This window comes from Aethalodelphis obliquidens, unplaced genomic scaffold, assembly GCF_003676395.1.
Source record: "Aethalodelphis obliquidens isolate GAN/ISIS:26980383/991018 unplaced genomic scaffold, ASM367639v1 scaffold4, whole genome shotgun sequence".
NCBI lineage: Eukaryota > Metazoa > Chordata > Mammalia > Artiodactyla > Delphinidae > Aethalodelphis > Aethalodelphis obliquidens.
Window position 1 is genome coordinate 22,859,030 of NW_020837948.1, and position 17,608 is coordinate 22,876,637.

Sequence of the window (17,608 nt, forward strand, 5' to 3'; positions counted from 1 at the left end):
TTCTGCAGATGACACATCAAACAGCCTGATCTGTCACTGGAAAAGTGACAGCCATTAAAATGAAAAATTGAGGCAAAGAGCTCTGCTGTGATAACTCATGGCATTCTGAGTTCTCACATTCTGACCTTGAAACAAATAGATAAAATTCAATTAAAGAATAAAATGCTTTATTAAAAAAGCAGGTCTTGGTCTGGGCCCATCACTTTGGGTTTTTTAAATTTGTTTGCTTGTTTTGGCCACACCATTCGGCTTACGGGATCTCAGTTCCCAGACTAGGGATTGAACCCAGGCCATGATAGTGAAAGCCTAGAATCCTAACCACCAGGCCACCAGGGAACTCACAAGGGCCCATCACTTTGGATCCTTATGTTACACCATGGTGGTCCTATGAGATCAAGTTAATGGATTTGATTCTTAAATGACTTTAGTCAGCGTTCCATAGAGAAAACCTTGTTTCTACGAGTATAGACAATATTCCTAACCTTAGCCAATCTCTATGCAAATCCATTCCTGCATCGGTCAGTGTTATCCAGAGAAATAAAACCAATAGGATAGGTATGTAGACAGGCATAGATAAAGATATAGGTATAAATAAATTTATTTATTTTATTTTACTTTATTTATTTATTGGCCACGCTATGCAGCATGCAGGATCTTAGTTCCCTGATCAGGGATGGAACCAGTGGAAGCACAGATTCTTAACCACTGGACCACCAGGGAAGTCCCTAAAGAAATTTGTTTTAGGGCTTCCCTGGTGGCGCAGTGGTTAAGAGTCCGCCTGCCGATGCAGGGGACACGGGTTCCTGCCCGGTCCGGTAAGATCCCACATGCCGCAGAGCGGCTAGGCCCGTGAGCCATGGCCACTGAGCCTGCGCGTCCGGAGCCTGTGCTCCGCAACGGGAGAGGCCACAACAGTGAGAGGCCCGCATACTGGAAAACAAACAAAAAAACAAGGCAAGAAATAACGAGTGCTGGCAAAGATATGGAGAAAAGGGAATCTTTGTGCACTGTTGGTGGGAATGTAAATTGGTGCAACCACTTTGGAAAACAGTATAGAGGTTCCTCAGAAAATTGAAAGTAGAAACATCAAATGATCCAGCAATTTCCCTTCCAGTTATTTATCCAGAGAAAATGAAAACACGAATTTGAAAAGATATATGCACCTCCATGTTCATTGCAGCATTATTTACAATATCCAAGATAGGGAAGCAAATTAAGTGTCCATCAATGGATGAATAGACAAAGAAATTGTGAAATAAACAGACACACACACATACACATACCTCAAGGGAATTATGCTAAATGATATAAGTCAGACAGAGACTAAGACAAACACTATATGATGTCTCTTATTTGTGGAATCTAAAAAAAAACCAAACATACCAATCTCATAGATACAGAGAACAGTGGTGGTTGCCAGAGGCAAGGTGGTGGAGAGTGGGAAAAATGGATAAACTGTTTTGGTTTTCATTTTAGCTTAAATTAATTAATTAAAAAATTTTAATGGAATAAAATGGCTCAGAATTGTACATGATCATGAAGTGGTCCTGAATACTCTTCATTTAAAGCAGCCCTGATTTTTCCCAGCAGCTTCCCTCTTCCACTTCAGTCTTTCTTTCATAACCCTACATGGTCTTCCATAGGGGAAAAAAAAAGAATTCCTAAGAGGACAATCCTTGTGAAGATGTGGTATCACCATCATTGATTACCTCTGATTGACATGCAATTTGAGTTTTATTAGTTGTCTTTATTTTCTCAGCACTCTTCATAATTGTTTTAATGGTGGAAGCAACTAGGCCTATAACTTAACATTCATCACCAGAATGTCCCCCAACTCTATCCACCATAATATTTACACTTCAACATCCAGTGAGTACTTTGCTCATTAAAATAAATCTTGAAAACACCCCAAAATGGGCAAGGAATCTTGTATGAATGAGAAAATTTGTGGGTATCACTCAAACTGAGGACTGCATGGAATGTCCACTGGCTGACATTCGACCTAGAACAATCCAAATCCCTGTCCTAAAAATGTGTGAGGGTGTAGCCCCATCGCATGTACACTTGTTTATAATGTCACAATGTATTGTTATACTAATTTGACATATGCATCATAAAACATGCACAAACCAGCAAATAAAAGAGAATCATTTAGGGCTTCCCTGGTGGCGCAGTGGTTGAGAGTCCGCCTGCCAATGCAGGCGACACGGGTTCATGCCCCGGTCCGGGAAGATCCCGCATGCCGCGGAGCGGCTGGGCCCGTGAGCCATGGCTGCTGAGCCTGCTTGTCTGGAGCCTGTGCTCCGCAACAGGAGAGGCCACAACAGTGAGAGGCCCGTGTACCGCAAAAAAAAAAAAAAAGAATCATTTAAAATGGCACAAACATTATAAATGACTTTAAAATGTATATTATTGTGTTTATAACATATTTGCTCTTACTAAAAACTCATCATTATTAGTCACACTTTAAATGAGAGCAATGTAATTGAATAGGCTTCATTTTTTTTTTTTAATCTTAGTTCAATACAATGTGATGAAGCAGTACTAGGTTCAGTTTATTTTGAGATTTAATTTTAATGGCTGTCAGAGTAAAGAAAGATTAAAAAATAATACTTAGACCTAGATGGAAGAAATACTCTTGAAATCATGAAACTCATCTTTTTAATTTCATGCATAATTATGCTAATGTTTTGTTGCTGTTGAAATGGAGCTGTTAAACAGCCTGTTGATCTTGCAAACTAATTGAATGATACTGCATTTTATTTATTTATTTACTTATTTTAATTGAAGAATAGTTCATTTACAATGTTGTGTTTGTTTCTGGTATACCGCAAAGTGATTCAGTTATATATATATGTTTTCAGATTTTTTTCCATTACTGGTTATTACAAGATACTGAACATAGGTCCCTGTGCTATAAAGTAGGGCCTTGTTATTTATCTATTTTATTTAATGCAGTGTTTATCTGTCAATCCCAAGCTCCTAATTTATCCCTCACTACCCCACTTTGGTAACTGTAAATTTGTTTTCTATGTCTGTTGAATCTGTTTCTGTTTTGTAAATAAGTTCATTAGTATAATTTTTTTAGATTCCACATATAAGTGATATCGTATGAGAGTTGTCTTTCTCTGTCTGACTTACTTCACTTAGTATGATAATCTTTAGGTCCATCCATGTAGCTACAAATGGCATTACTTCATTCATTTTTGCCTGAGTAATATTCCATTGTATGTATGTATGTGTGTGTGTGTGTGTGTGTGTGTGTGTGTATATATATATATATACACACACACACAACATCTTATTTATCCATTCATCTGTCAATGGACATTTAGGTTGTTTCCATGTTTTGGCTATTGTGAATAGTTCTGCTATGAACATTGAAGTGCATGTATCTTTTCAAATTAGAGTTTTCTCCGAATATATGCCAGGGACTGGGATTGCAGGGTCTTATGGTAACTCTATGTTTAGTTTTTAGTTTTTTAAGGAACCTCCATACTGTTCTCCATAGTGGCTGCACCAATTTACATTCCCACCAACAGTGTAGGGGTGTTCCTTTTTCTCCACACTCTCTCCAGCATTTGTTATTTGTAGACTTTTTGATGATGACCATTCTGACTGGTATGAGGTGATACCTCATTGTAGTTTTGGCTTCCATTTCTCTAATAATTAGTGATATTGAGCATCCTTTCATGTGCCTATTACTCAACTGTATTTCTTCTTTGGAGAAATGTCTATTTATGTCTTCTGCCCATTTTTTGATTGGTTTTTTTTTTTTGATATTGAGCTGTACAAGCTATTTGTTTATTTTGGAAATTAAGCCCTTGTTGGCTGCATGTTTGCAAATACTTTCTCCTGGTCCACAGGTTGTCTTTTCATTTTGTTTGTGGTTTCCTTTCCTGTGCAAAAGCTTATAAGTTTGAGTAGGTCCCATTGATTTATTTTTGCTTTTATTTCTTTTGCCTTGGGAGACTGGCATAAGAAAACATTGGTACAATTTATGTCAGAGAATTTTTTGCCTATGTTCTCTTCTAGGAGTCTTATGGTATCATGTCTTATATTTAAGTCTTTAAGCCATTTTGAGTTTATTTTTGTATATGTTATAAAGGAGTGTTCTGATTTCATTGATTTGCATGCAACTGTCCAGCTTTCCCACCATTTGCTGAAGAGACTGTCTTTGCCCCATCATATATTCTTGCCTCATTTGTTGAAGATTAATTGACCACAGATGTGTGGGTTTATTTCTGGGCTCTCTATTCTGCTCCATTGATCCATATGTCTGTTTTTGTGCCAATACCATGCTGTTTTGATTACTGTAGCTTTGTAGTATTGTTTGAAGTCTGGGAGGGTTATGCCTCCAGCTTTGTTCTTTTTCCTCAAGATTGCTTGGCAATTCTGGGTCCTTTGTTGTTCTGTATACATTTTGGGATTATTTGTTCTAGTTCTGTGAAAAATGTCATGGGTAATTTGACAGGGATCACATTCAATCTGTAGATTGCTTGGGGTAGTATGTCCATTTTTAACAATATTCATTCTTCCAATCCAAGAGCATGGGATATCTTTCCATTTCCTTGAATCATCTTTAATTTCCTTTATCAATGCTTTATAGTTCTCAGCACATAAGTCTTTCACCTTGGTCAGGTTTATTCCTAAGGTTTTTTTAATGCAATTTTAAAAGGGATTTTGTTGTTTTTTACTTTCTCTTTCTGATATTTCATTATTAGTGTAAAGAAATGCAACAGATTTCTGTATGTTAGACTCTGAAACTATAGTAGTGAACAAAACAGATGAGGTCTCAGGGAATTTTGCAGGAGGTAATTTTTTTTTTTTTTTTTTTTTTTACAAACACAAGGCAAAATCATCTATGTGCCACAGAAGATGGAGAAACAAATCGGGAAAGAAGGTTTTATCTGTTCTTCAAGGCATTTGAGCCGGGCCTTGAAGAACAGATAAATTTTTAACAACTGAAAATGAGGAAAGGGTTGTTTGAAGTACAAATTGTATACTTCATAAATGCAGTTGAATTACTTTCTAGTAAACAATAGCAGCAAAAAATCTGTCTTTTTGCAGTTCTTAGGAATAATCATTCATGATCATGTCCCCTTTTATTCTGAGCCAAGTAGCTCCTTGTCCTCTTGATTTCTTTATATTCTACAAGAATTTTTTTTTTAATAGAAATTGTCAGGTAGAATACCCTGTTGGAAACTCTGGATTTAGAGCTAACTAACATAAGAGGCAGATTTGCAATCAGTAAGCTCTAGAAAACAATAAGAAAAAACATTCAAGTGTTTTTCTGACATTAAATTAAAAGTATGAAGTTATTCCACATTCTGGAAATGAAAATGGTGGTGGCATAAATGTGAGTGTTTTTCCTGTACTGAGAATTTCTCAAATGAGCTGGTATTTCAATAAAAAAGTTAGTTAACAGGGCTTCCCTGGTGGCGCAGTGGTTGAGAGTCTGCCTGCTGATGCAGGGGACACGGGTTCGTGCCCCGGTCCGGGAGGATCCCACGTGCCACGGAGCGGCTGGGCCCGTGAGCCATGGCCGCTGAGCCTGCGCATCCGGAGCCTGTGCTCCGCAACGGGAGAGGCCACAACAGTGAGAGGCCCAAGTACCGCAAAAAAAAAAAAAAAAAAAGTTAACAGATGTTTTAAAGGTCTTTCCCCCCACCCTCCCTCTTAAAGACAGACTGTGTCCACCCACCCTTATACCAAAACTCCTTCAACAGTAAATTCTTTGACCTTATTGCTTCCCTGAAAAACTCCTATTGCTGTCCTGAGCTACACTTTTTCTCTATTGGTTTATCAAAATAACTGGATACCGAATAACGCTTGACTTCATAAATGTTTGGAATGGGAATTATCTAAGAAAAAAAAATCCAACAGAAACAAATTCAGGCTTATAGCCAGAGGGCAGGTAGGGAGTACAAGTAAATACTGAGGGCTTCAGAATTACATGCAGTTGTATATTAAGTGATTAGAACATAGTAAGCAGCTCAGCATTGGGTTTTAATTCTGCAGCCGTTTGCCTTTAGATAAAAATAGATGTGATGGTTGCCAATAACTTTCCCTGATTAATGTGAAACGATTCACATAGAAGGAGGAAATACCAAGCCATGTCAACACAATGTAGTTTCATTGTCTAAGACTGTTCAAACACAGTGTCTAGTATTTCAGAACTTGTTAATAACCAAACAACATTTAAAAATGAGAGCTCTTCACATTTTCACAGCACATAAGCAACTCTTGCCTCATCTGTCTTGAAAATCATTTGTGAAAGTGACAGACATTTGCGGTTGTCCTCATGACATCACTGAAACCAAACGTTCTCAGTCTAGGTCAGATCAGCCCATCAAGGAAGCGGCCGCCGTCAAGTCACTGAATGACAAAATGTTAGATGTAACGAGGCAGAACTGGAATGAGACCCAGACCATCCAGATCTCAGTCCTGCGCTGTTTTGTGTTTTTTTTTTTAACATCTTTATTGGAGTATAATTGCTTTACAATGGTGTGTTAGTTTCTGCTGTATAACAAAGTGAATCAGCTATACATAAACACCTGGGCTGTTTTTAAACACACTACCAGAATGTCTTTTAAAGAGATGGGGGGAAAGATCTTTGAAACATCTGTTAACTAACTTTTTGAGATACCAGATCATTTGGGAAATTCTGGATACAGAAAAGGTACTCACATTCATGCTACCACCATTTCCATTTCCAGAAAGTTAATAGTTTTTGTCTCCATTAAACTAATTTATCTTCCCCCTCTCCCCACAGCCATGCTCTTCTGTGACTAAATACCCTGTAAGCCCAGGAGAGCAGCTTTGAAACGTCAGACCCTTTTGCTAGCACTTTCTTTTGTAGGTACTCTGCTTTTTTCTTATGAGTCCACCTTGTTCTGCAGATTTTCTTCCTTGGTGGAAGTTTTCAGAAGGCCTTAATAAGCCATAAGAGCAGGGGGGCCCCGTGTTTGGATCACTTCCTGATGCTGAAGATTATAGGCCCCTCTATGTGTGGTCACCATCGTATCTCACTGCCTGGCAGGTTTCCTGACCCACGACAGACATTCAGTAGTATTTGTTAAGTGAATAAACATATCAGATAAGTGTGTGTGTGTGTGTGTGTGTGTGTGTGTGTGTGTGTGTTTAATCTAGGCTGCTGAGGATGGCAGCTCTTACAATAGTCAAGGCTTTTGCCCCACATATTGTCCATTATATCCCATGAATGGAGGTACAGATGTCGAGTCAAGTCTTTCACCTTTTTTGCAAAGACAAATCAGTAAAACAGTCACTATTGTTCCATTGCGCTATGTCTTATCATACCAGAGCAGCTCAGAGAACAAGAAATCCTTTCCCCGCAAGTCTCACTTACATTACAGACAGCATGGTTCTCTTCTTTTCACTAGGAAATATGTGTTTCCCAGGCAGTGAGAGGAAAGGACTGATTTTCTGTCTGTCCTGGAGTGGGCTTCTCTTACGGGTGGGTGAAAGAAGAAAAGCAGCTGATGCATTCCACCCTTACCTGTGTGGACACTGATATTCTGTGCTAGCCCCTAGACCCTGCTCCCCACACCCATGGAGAATTGAGTGACAGTGTGTTAAAGCTGGCAGGGCACTGAGAGAAATTTGTGTCCAATTTGGTGGTTCTGCTGAGGATGAAACAAGAGTTCAGATAGGCAAGAAATTCCCCAGTTAGCCGTGGCAGCAGCAGGGGAGGAAACTGGTCTCTTGGACCTATACACATAGTGCAAGGCTCTCTCTTCCCATGACGTAGCATGGCCGTCCTCTGAGTTTTCTCCACTTTTTGTTCCAACTTAAGAGTTCACTCATGGAAACAAAGTTCTAAACTTTCAGGTTCCTGGAGATACGAGGTATTATTGTTTTTCTTTCTGGATTACAGAAAAGTTGAAAAGCTGAATGATTAGAGAGAAAATAACATAACTATGTATTTTCTGTCATGTCAAGATGTTAAGTTTAAAAAAAAAGTTTCAGAAAAATGTATAGAGATCAAGCCCATTTTGTGTCTGTGCCATTTAAAAAAAGGTCTGAACTAAATTGTCAAGAAAGCTTACGCCTAGGGGCGTGAGGGGGATTAGATAGCAGGGTATGAGGGGGACTTTCATATTATTATGCTAAATATTATTCTATTGTATTATTTTTATAGTCAGAATGTAATCATGTATTCATGAGCCACATGTTAAAAGTTACATGAATTCAACAAAGAACTAGTATCTAGAATACATGAAGAACTCTCAAAACTCAACAGCATGAACAACCAATCCATTTAGAAAGTGGGCAAAAGACCTGATAGACACTTCACTAGGGAGGATATCCAGATGGCAATAGCATATGAAAAGATATTCAATGTTATTAGACATAAGAAAAATAAAAAATTTATACCACAATTATGTGTCATTTCATACCTATCAGAAAGGCTAAAATAAAGGGTAGTGAAAACACCAAATTCTGACAAGGATGTGAAAAAACTGGACCCCATTGCTGGTAGGAATATAAAATGATACAGCCACACTGGAAATTTTCTTATAAAACTAAACCTTGTGATCCAGCAGTTGTACTGAGTGTTTATTCCAAAGAAATGAAAACTTCACACCGAAATGATTGTTCATAGCAGCTTTATTCATAATAGCTAAAAACTGGAAACAGCCCAGAGATCCTTCGATGGGTGAATAGCTTCATGAACTGTGGTGTGCCTGCTTCGTGCGATACCACTGATACATGCAATGACTTGGATGAATCTCCATGGAATTTTGCTGAGTACGAAAAGTCAGTTCCAAAAGGTTACATTCTGTATGATTCCATTTATATAACCTTTCGTAATGACAAAGTTTTAGAAATGGAGGACAGATTAGTGGTTGTCAGGGGTTAGAGGAATGGGGAGGGGTGGAGGAGGTAGGTGTGGTTATAAAGGGGCAACACAGGGGATCCTCGTGATGGAACTGTTTTGTGTCTTGACTGTGGTTGTGGACGCATGAATTTACATGGGTTAAAACCGTATGTAGCTAAATTCACAGTACAAGTGAAACTGGGGAAATCTGAATAAGATCAGCAGACTGACATGTCAGTGTCATGGTTGTGGAACTGAACTATAGTTTTGCAAGACGTTATTATGGAGGGAAGTGGGTAAAGGGCACGTGGAACTTGTATCATTTCTTACCATCACATGTGAACCCACAATTATCTCAAAAAATGTTCAATTAAAAAAAAAGAGAGTCCGCCTGCCGATGCAGGGGACATGAGTTCGTGCCCCGGTCCGGGAAGATCCCACATGCCGCAGAGCGGCTGGGCCCGTGAGCCATGGCCGCTGAGCCTGCACGTCCGGAGCCTGTGCTCCACAATGTGAGCGGCCACAACAGTGGGAGGCCCGCGTACCGCAAAAAAAAAAAAAAAAAAAAAAAAAGAACATGTTGAAGCATTTGAATACATCTGTCAACTCCTGCCTGTAGAACTGCAGGTTAGGGGCAGCTGCAGGCTTCCTTACTGCCTTCAGTTAGGGGATGAAGCATCCTTTCTGTCCCCCTCCCAGCAGACACCATCCTCCCAAACATGTTTCCCTTGTTCTTTCCTCAAGTATAAAAGGGAGAACAGGGACTGATACTACCTCAGTGAATTAATTTCTATAACCATAAAATCTAATTGTCATCTAGGTCTAGGTCAGAGGCTCTCAGCCTGGCCAAAGCTGAGACCTATCTGTGGTACCTCATTAGCCTACCAGTGGTGACACCCCATCCCAGAATGATTAAGTCTGAGTCTCAGGAATGAAATCTAGGCATGGTGCTTTCGTTTGGTGTTTAAGCTCTCTGGGTGATTGTGATGTCCATCTAGGACTGAGACTCACTGGTCAGAGTGGTGATCACAGTGGTGGCGTTTAAAGCACGAAGCCCAGGTCCCCCTTTCTCAGTATCACAGCCTACACTTCTAGGATCAGAAGGGTGTATTTTCAGGGGCTCCCTTCCATCTGCAGTCAAAGCTGATGCCGGGCATAACACCTCAAGAAGAGGGTCTGCCCTGGAGCAGACCAGGTGGTGAGTTCTAGAAGGCACACAGGCACGCTTAGCGTTCTCCAGCTTGTGCACTTAGCAGAGTTTCTCCACACCCGGCTGGAGCTCTGCTGGCTGCTTCTGAGGTGGCTGAGAGACCGAGCAAATTGTGGGCAGAGCCTTTGAGGAATGGGAGGGTGGGGAAGACAAACGTCCTTGGGGTGACAGAGCCTTCTTGGGCCAAGCTCAGCCTCCATCCGAGAGACTATGGTCATAGCACTGAAGATTCTGGAATCTCTCTGAGGTTCTGGGCAGTGTCAGGTGGTAAATGTGGCCTGGGGATTAATCTCTGCCTCCAGTGTAGAAGAGAGGTTGAGGATTTGCTGCACCCCTGCCGCGACTGCTTGACAAGGTACTCGCACTCCCAAACACCCTCAGAGACAGTATGAAGGAAAACTCATTTAACAACTCCTATCCAGCCATCATTAGCGTCTGGATGGCAGGCAGAGCTATGAAAAACTCTGCCTAATTATGTCATAAGTACCACAAGAATTTCTCAAATAACGCAAGCAAATTCCTCAGACTCTGCTAAAAGCCAAGCAGAGGAATAACAACTTTCTGGCCATTCATGCCTTCCCTCCACTGTTATTTATGAATTCCAGACATTTTCTCCATCTAAATCTAATCTCCTCATCTAGAGATTAGCAATGTTAGTTTCTCCCACAATCCAACTGTGTCCCTTTATCCACAGTTGTCACCATTCAGATTCTGTTCCTAGGCTGCTAAGGATCCATTAAACAGTTTCTCAAAAGCCACATGCTACTTGACCCGTATTCAGTGTGTTTACGCATTCCCAAGTGCAGTTATGTAAACAGACACTGTTCATCTACATGCTGAGATTGTTTCATTTTGTCCTCTTGTATGTTTAACCTATATGCCTCATTTGGAGAAGGGAAGAAAATAATTAAATTATTTTCTCTCGCCCATATTCTTTATTTTCAGTTGCAGTCACTCCACCCAAAAGATCTAAGAGGTCATTGTCAAGGGAGACAAAAGATTGCAAAGGCAAAGCAACTAGCACCCAGGTGCTTGCTACCATCCAGGCTGAGTGTGTGCTGTGGGATTCCGAGGGTGCTGGTGCTGGCTTGGACCTTTCCTGACTCTATCTATTCTTTTTCTTTTTTTTACCAGGGGAATATTAATTTTATTTTATTTTTTCTTAATTTTTATTGGAGTATAGTTGCTTTACAATGTTGTGTTAGTTTCTACTGTACAGCAAAATGAATCAGTCATTCGTATACATATATCCCCTCTTTTTTAGATTTCCTTCCCATTAGGTCACCACAGAGCATTAAGTAGAGTTCCCTGTGCTATACAGTGGGTCCTCATTAGTTATCTATTTTATGCATAGTAGTGTCTAATGTCAATCCCAATCCCCCAGTTCGTCCCACTCCCCCTTCCCCCCTTGGTAACCATAAGTTTGTTCTCTACATCTGTCACTCTATTTCATTCTTAACTTCTTGATCTTACTTCTCTGGTTTTGACTAAAAGTGATGACACAGGTTGTTTTTCTCCTAAAGCAGCTTCAAAACTATGTGAAAAATCAGAGGCTGTGGCAGATTCCTGCTTTTCTTCCTCTTTAGGTCAAAGTTTCTCAGGTTTTAAGAAAAAACTTAAAAGGTCAGCCACTTGGGCAGTTAACCATATTTATGTGACCAAGTGCCAGTAAAAACTCTGGCCATCAAGGCTCTACCTTCATGGCAATGCTCTGTGTGTATGTCACACATGGTTTCCAGAACAAATTCGCACTACTCACAGCTCTGCTGGGGAAGGCAGCTGGAAGCTCCAGGTGTGGGACCCTCCTGGACGCCGCCCTAGTCACCTCTTCTTGTAGCTGATCCTAATCTGTCTCATTTCGTTGTGATAAACCATAAACCCCAGTGCAACAGCTTTCAGCAAATTCTCTGAGTCCTTCTGGGAAATTATGGAATCTGAGAGCGGTGTTCCAGATCCTTGAACTTGCAGCTGTTCTCAGAGGTGGTCTTGGGGACTTCCCTGACTTTGCAGTTCTCATTATTAGCCCTGGAACAGTCAGATGACCTTTCTGGCCTTCAGTTAACTCATCTGGAAAGTGGGGACATGATCATATCTGAGCTGCTGACCCTCCTAGAATGAATAAACATATATACTGAAACAACATATTTGAAAGTACTTTGTGAACCATAAAACACTTTGTAAATATAAAGATTATTCATTGTGGCTTGCTTTCTGTTTCAAGGCATTCCAGGTGAGAGGGTTAAGTTTTAGATAGCAGAGCTGTAGAGGTCAATGGTCCAGGCTGTGGCGTCAGCCTTATCTGGCCTTGGTTTTTCCCATGTCTACCAATTATTGAGGCTACTTAATCTCTAAGTTTCACGTTCCTCATTTAAAAAATAAAACTAATAATATTTAGTTCATACAGTTGTTGTAAGAATTAAATGACTCTTAAGTACCCAACACATGTAGTTATTATTGTTACTTTTTTTCTTTTTTTTGCCGTACGCCGGCCTGTCACTGTTGTGGCCTCTCCCGTTGCGGAGCACAGGCTCCGGACGCGCAGGGTCAGCGGCCATGGCTCACGGGCCCAGCCGCTCCGCGGCATGTGGGATCTTCCCGGACCGGGGCACGAACCCGTGTTCCCTGCATCGGCAGGCGGACTCCCAGCCACTGCGCCACCAGGGAAGCCTTATTGTTACTATTATTATTTTTGATGACCACCACTCCAGTGGCTAACCAGCTGTGGAGGCGGGGGCTGGAGGATGGGGATAATTTACCGTATTTTTATGTAAAACTCAACATGTCATTGCTCTTTGCCTTACAGTATTACCCTGATATTCGGTAGTAAGTTATTTTTTTAGAATATTAAGTCGCTGCCCATATTAACAGAGTTAATATAACTTCAAAACTCTAATTTACCACTAAAATATAATCAAGACTGCATTTTATATGTCTCTTTGGTTTTATTTAAGCACATATATTGGTTGGTTGTTGGTTGGTTGGTTAAGACGCCAGATTCCTCTTCATGCTGCTAATGATTGGAAGCGGATTCTAACAAGAACTCATAGAATCACATAATAGGAATAGACAGAGAAATTAGAACAGGGCTGGGGAAATAGTGTGAAGCCAATATGTTTAAGAATATCTTCAGTGGAAGCTAACACAACATTGTAAAGCAACCATACTCCAATAAAAATTAAAAAGAAAAAAAGAATACCTTTAAATCTGTTAGAGGACTTGACCAATTTTTCCTCTCTTCTCTTCAAAACATGATTTCTTTCCCCTACCCCTGCCTTCTTCCAAAGAAGAAAAGTGTTTCCTTTTCCCTAGAATGATTTCTGCCAGCCCTTCCCTGCATTCTTCTGCTTTTTCCCAACCTTGACTCCTGGCTGAGAATTGAGCATTGTGTCATGCCCAGCAAGGTTCTCATCTTCCTCTGAAGGGTGCTCGAGCTGCTCTTGAACCGCACATAGTCCACTGACAAAACAGTCCACTTCTGTTTTAATGAGTTGAAATTGGAATGGAGCGTGACATTTCGATATCACTGCCAGGACAGTCTTATCAAATGTGGGCCTAAAACAGACTTTCTATGTTGTTTTTTTTCTAATTACTGAGTAGAATATGAAACTGATCTCAGTGTGTGAAACAGGGTGTTTCCACACATCTCTTCACTACTTCTGGCCTACATCTCAGCCTCTTTCTAGCCCTGAGCCTCAGCCCATCTCTAGGGCTCACCCCTTCATGGGTTTTACCCTATTCTTCCTCCCATCCCTGAACTCCACCCTCTTTTCTGAGAGTCAACTACCCTTGACTCCCACTCCCATCTCTGAGCCTCATTCTCTCTTACTTCCACCTTCCAACCATCAGGAGAGAAGGAGGGGGAAAGGCATGCCATGTCCCTTTAGAGACAACCACTGGAAAATGCACACACCTCTTTTCACATTCCACTGGCCACACTGTAGTTACATGACCACAGTTAGCGACAAGGGTCTAAATTCTAATATCTGTGCACATTCTCTGCCACTACAAATTTATCTGGTTTACAGTGATTTTCAACACTATATTTTGTGTTGTTTCCTAGGATCTTACACCATTTTTTTCCTGCTGATCAAAGATACGTGGCCACTGCAGAAAATTGGGAAAGTACATAATGCTGCTAAGAGGCAGTAAAAATATGAACCACGATCCTGGCACCCAGGAGGAGCATTTATTCATATTTTGGCATGTTTCCTTCCAGGACTTTCTTTCTACATTCCTTTTCTTTACCTAGCTCAGGTTAAATTGTAAATGCAGTTTTGTATTTCTCCTGTTTTTTCATTTATTAGTAATTGTAGCATCTAACTGGGTAGGGTTTTCACCTAAAAGAAGTGTCCCTAGTAACTGAGAGAGGGAGACAGTGACTCTGTCCTCAGAGTCCAGAGAAGGGAAATGGAGGTTAAAGAACTTTGGTCAGGAAGCCCAAGATGGCAGCTGCCTGTTCTCATTGCAATCCAGACAAGCTGGTAGGGGCTGTGCCCTGGGGAAGTGACTGGCCAGGCCCTTGGGAAGTGAACACCAGAGGACCTTGAGCCAAAAGCATGTAGGCTAAGATGGAAAGAATGATGGCCTATGAGTTCTGCACATGAACAGCGTTCAGGGGACTTGTTCATGAACCCCAAGTGTCTGTACGAGGAAGACTGAGCCTAAGAGTGGACACGGACATCATCACATGGTCAGGTCACCAAGTATCAGTTCACCCCCAGTTTCCTTTTCTGATGGGAACACAGCATTTGGGCAGTTAGAGGTCTCAGCCCCGGCAGCAGCAGGGCTGATGAGACCTCCCAGTTTCCTGATGATTCCAACAAGGGTAGATTATGGGCAGGCCATAGTAGGAGAAAGATATTCTCATATTCAAAAATGGAGGGAGCATTGCCATGCAGTAGATATGGTTGTGATTCACATGTCCCTCCAGCAGCAGGTATCTGGGGGCTACCACAGAGAAGACCAGTCACAAACAGGGCAGGGCTTTAATGGAAAGAATGCATCATACTGGGGCCTTCCATAATACCAGTGAGTACAACTTAATCCTCTTCCAGTACAAGTCTGTTCTGTTTTTGTTTTTTAATTTATTTATTTTGGTTGTGCCGGGTCTTAGTTGTGGCAGGTGGGCTCCTTAGTTGTGGCTTGCAGGCTCCTTAGTTGTGGCATATGAACACTTAGTTGCAGCATGTATATGAGATCTAGTTCCCCAACCAGGGATCGAACCTGCGTCCCCTGCATTGGCAGGCGGATTCTCAACCACTGCACCACCAGGGAAGTCCCCAGTACAAGTCTGTTTAAAGGATAGTGATAAAATACTTAGAAAGGCACAACTGAAAGTCTCTTGGATGGATATTCTCAATCTTTTTTGACCTCAATCAACCCTGTTCAGATAAAAGAGCCCATTGTCTACTTAGAACAATCTCCCCCTGGGAAAAGAATTTGGGGATTGCAAAGAATTAGGAGAAGGCTGCAGATGTAGAGAATGGAAGGGTGGACACAGGGGGGGAAGGGGAGGTGGGAATTGGGAGATTAGAACTGATATATATACACTACCATGCATAAAATAGATAGCTAGTGGGAACTTGCTGTATAGCACAGGGAGCTCAGCTCAGTGCTCTGTGATGACCTAGATGTGTGGGATAGCGGGTGGTGGGAGGGAGGTCCTAGAGAGGGGATATATGTATACATATAGCTGATTCACTTCACTGTACAGCAGAAACTAATACAACATTGTACAGCAATTATACTCCAATAAAAAAACAAGAGAGGGCCAAAATTAAAATTTATATGGTCTTACTGCAGTAATTGGAGAAAAAAAATAAAATGATCAACAGAAATAGAACCTGTCAGTAATTCTACAAATATATATTTTTTTAATTAATTAATTTGTGGGTGTTTTGGCTGTCTTGGGTCTTCGTTGCTGCGCATGGGCTTTGTCTAGTTGCGGCAAGCGCGGGCTACTCTTCATTGCGGTGTGCGGGCTTCTCATTGCTGTGGCTTCTCTTGTTGCGGAGCACAGGCTATAGGCTCGCAGGCTTCAGTAGTTGTTACTCGCGGGCTCTAGAGTGCAGGCTCAGTAGTTATGGCGCACGGACTTAGTTGCTCCACAGTATGTGGGATCTGCCCGGACCAGGGCTCGAACCTGCGTCCCCTGCATTGGCAGGCAGATTCTTTTTTTTTATTTTTTTTTTTGCGATATGCGGGCCTCTCACTGTTGTGGCCTCTCCCGTTGCGGAGCACAGGCTCCGGACGCGCAGGCTCAGTGGCCATGGCGCACAGGCCCAGCCGCTCCGCGGCATGTGGGATCTTCCCGGACCGGGGCACGAACTCGTGTCCCCTGCATCGGCAGGCGGACTCGCAACGACTGCACCATCAGGGAAGCCCGGCAAGCAGATTCTTAACCACTGCACCACCAGGGAAGTCCCTACAAATGTATTATTAATATAAACCTTCCAAATTAATTGAAATCTTTGGCCCACGTACAGTTAAATGTGTCTCATGTAAAAATTGTGGCAGTTCCAACTTTGTATGTGTGCAAAGCTTTGCAGTTAAAAAAAAATCTGTTAAACATTCAGCTTTATTTTATATTACCAGATAATGTGGGCAATAGACACCCTCGTCCTACACTTCATTCCTCCTTCCACCCCTGACCCCCATCTGAGTCTCTGACTCTTGCCCACCTGTTTCTAGATTCCACTTCTATTCCTGAGCTGCAGCCTAGTCTTGAGCTCCAAGTTAATAACTTGATAACTTTTAAAAAGTGAAAGTAGAGTCTTTCTGCATCGTGAACCAGGAATAAATGTAAAATATCACGCGCTTGTGACTACAGCCGCTCGCTAGCCCCAGTTCTGCATTACTTAATGTAAGATCAACAGTAAACTTTGGGCCAAATAATTCAGATATTGTGGTAATAGAGAACCCACGTTGGAAGTTGAAAAGATTTACCCTGAAATATTAAACATGTGGCACTGGCAAGAGAGCTAAGGCAAAGGGGGAAACTGATAACTCAGCCACATGGTGTCAAGGGAATTAGGGTGCTTTTATGTGCCCTAGCCTGAACAGCTTGTAGCCTTGGGAATCTCTCATACATGGGCACTAATTCAGTATAGTGTGGTCTCAAATCAATAAATACTTTATGACTCAAAGCAAATACTTTACAGTACTTGATAATGTTTATTCTTGTACACCGATATGTCAGTTCAGGTCCTCTGGGAAACAGATGCCAGATGGAATTAGAAATTCAAGAGACTCATTGAGGAAAATGCCTGTGACGGATTAAAGGGAGAGGGGGTTGGAGTGTGCAGGGAGAGGCTTCCAACTGTGATGCTGGTCCAACACCTGTGAAAGGAGAGGGGGAAGGAAGACTGGGTGGGAGAGCCTCAGAAACTGCAGCACAGCTCTGAGAAAGTTAGTCAACCCTGGAGTAAAGGTTGCCCATAGGATGAGTCCTGCATCAGCCAGAAATGGACTGTGTCTAGGACCCTCACCATGCTCAGTCACTGGCTGGGTGCAGCCTGGGCAGAGGCTCCAGCATGGACAGTTAACTACACTCATTG

At 41.6% G+C, this 17,608-nt stretch overlaps 1 long non-coding RNA gene across 1 annotated transcript; it reads right to left on the reverse strand.

The window, feature by feature from the left end:
* Positions 1–230: 230 nt before the first annotated feature.
* On the reverse strand, positions 231–17,314 carry LOC113613666 (uncharacterized). Its single transcript, XR_003430334.1, has 3 exons — positions 17,302–17,314; positions 3,711–3,720; positions 231–363 (listed from the first exon to the last, which is right to left on the reverse strand). It is a non-coding gene; the product is annotated as an uncharacterized LOC113613666 (long non-coding RNA).
* Positions 17,315–17,608: the final 294 nt, after the last annotated feature.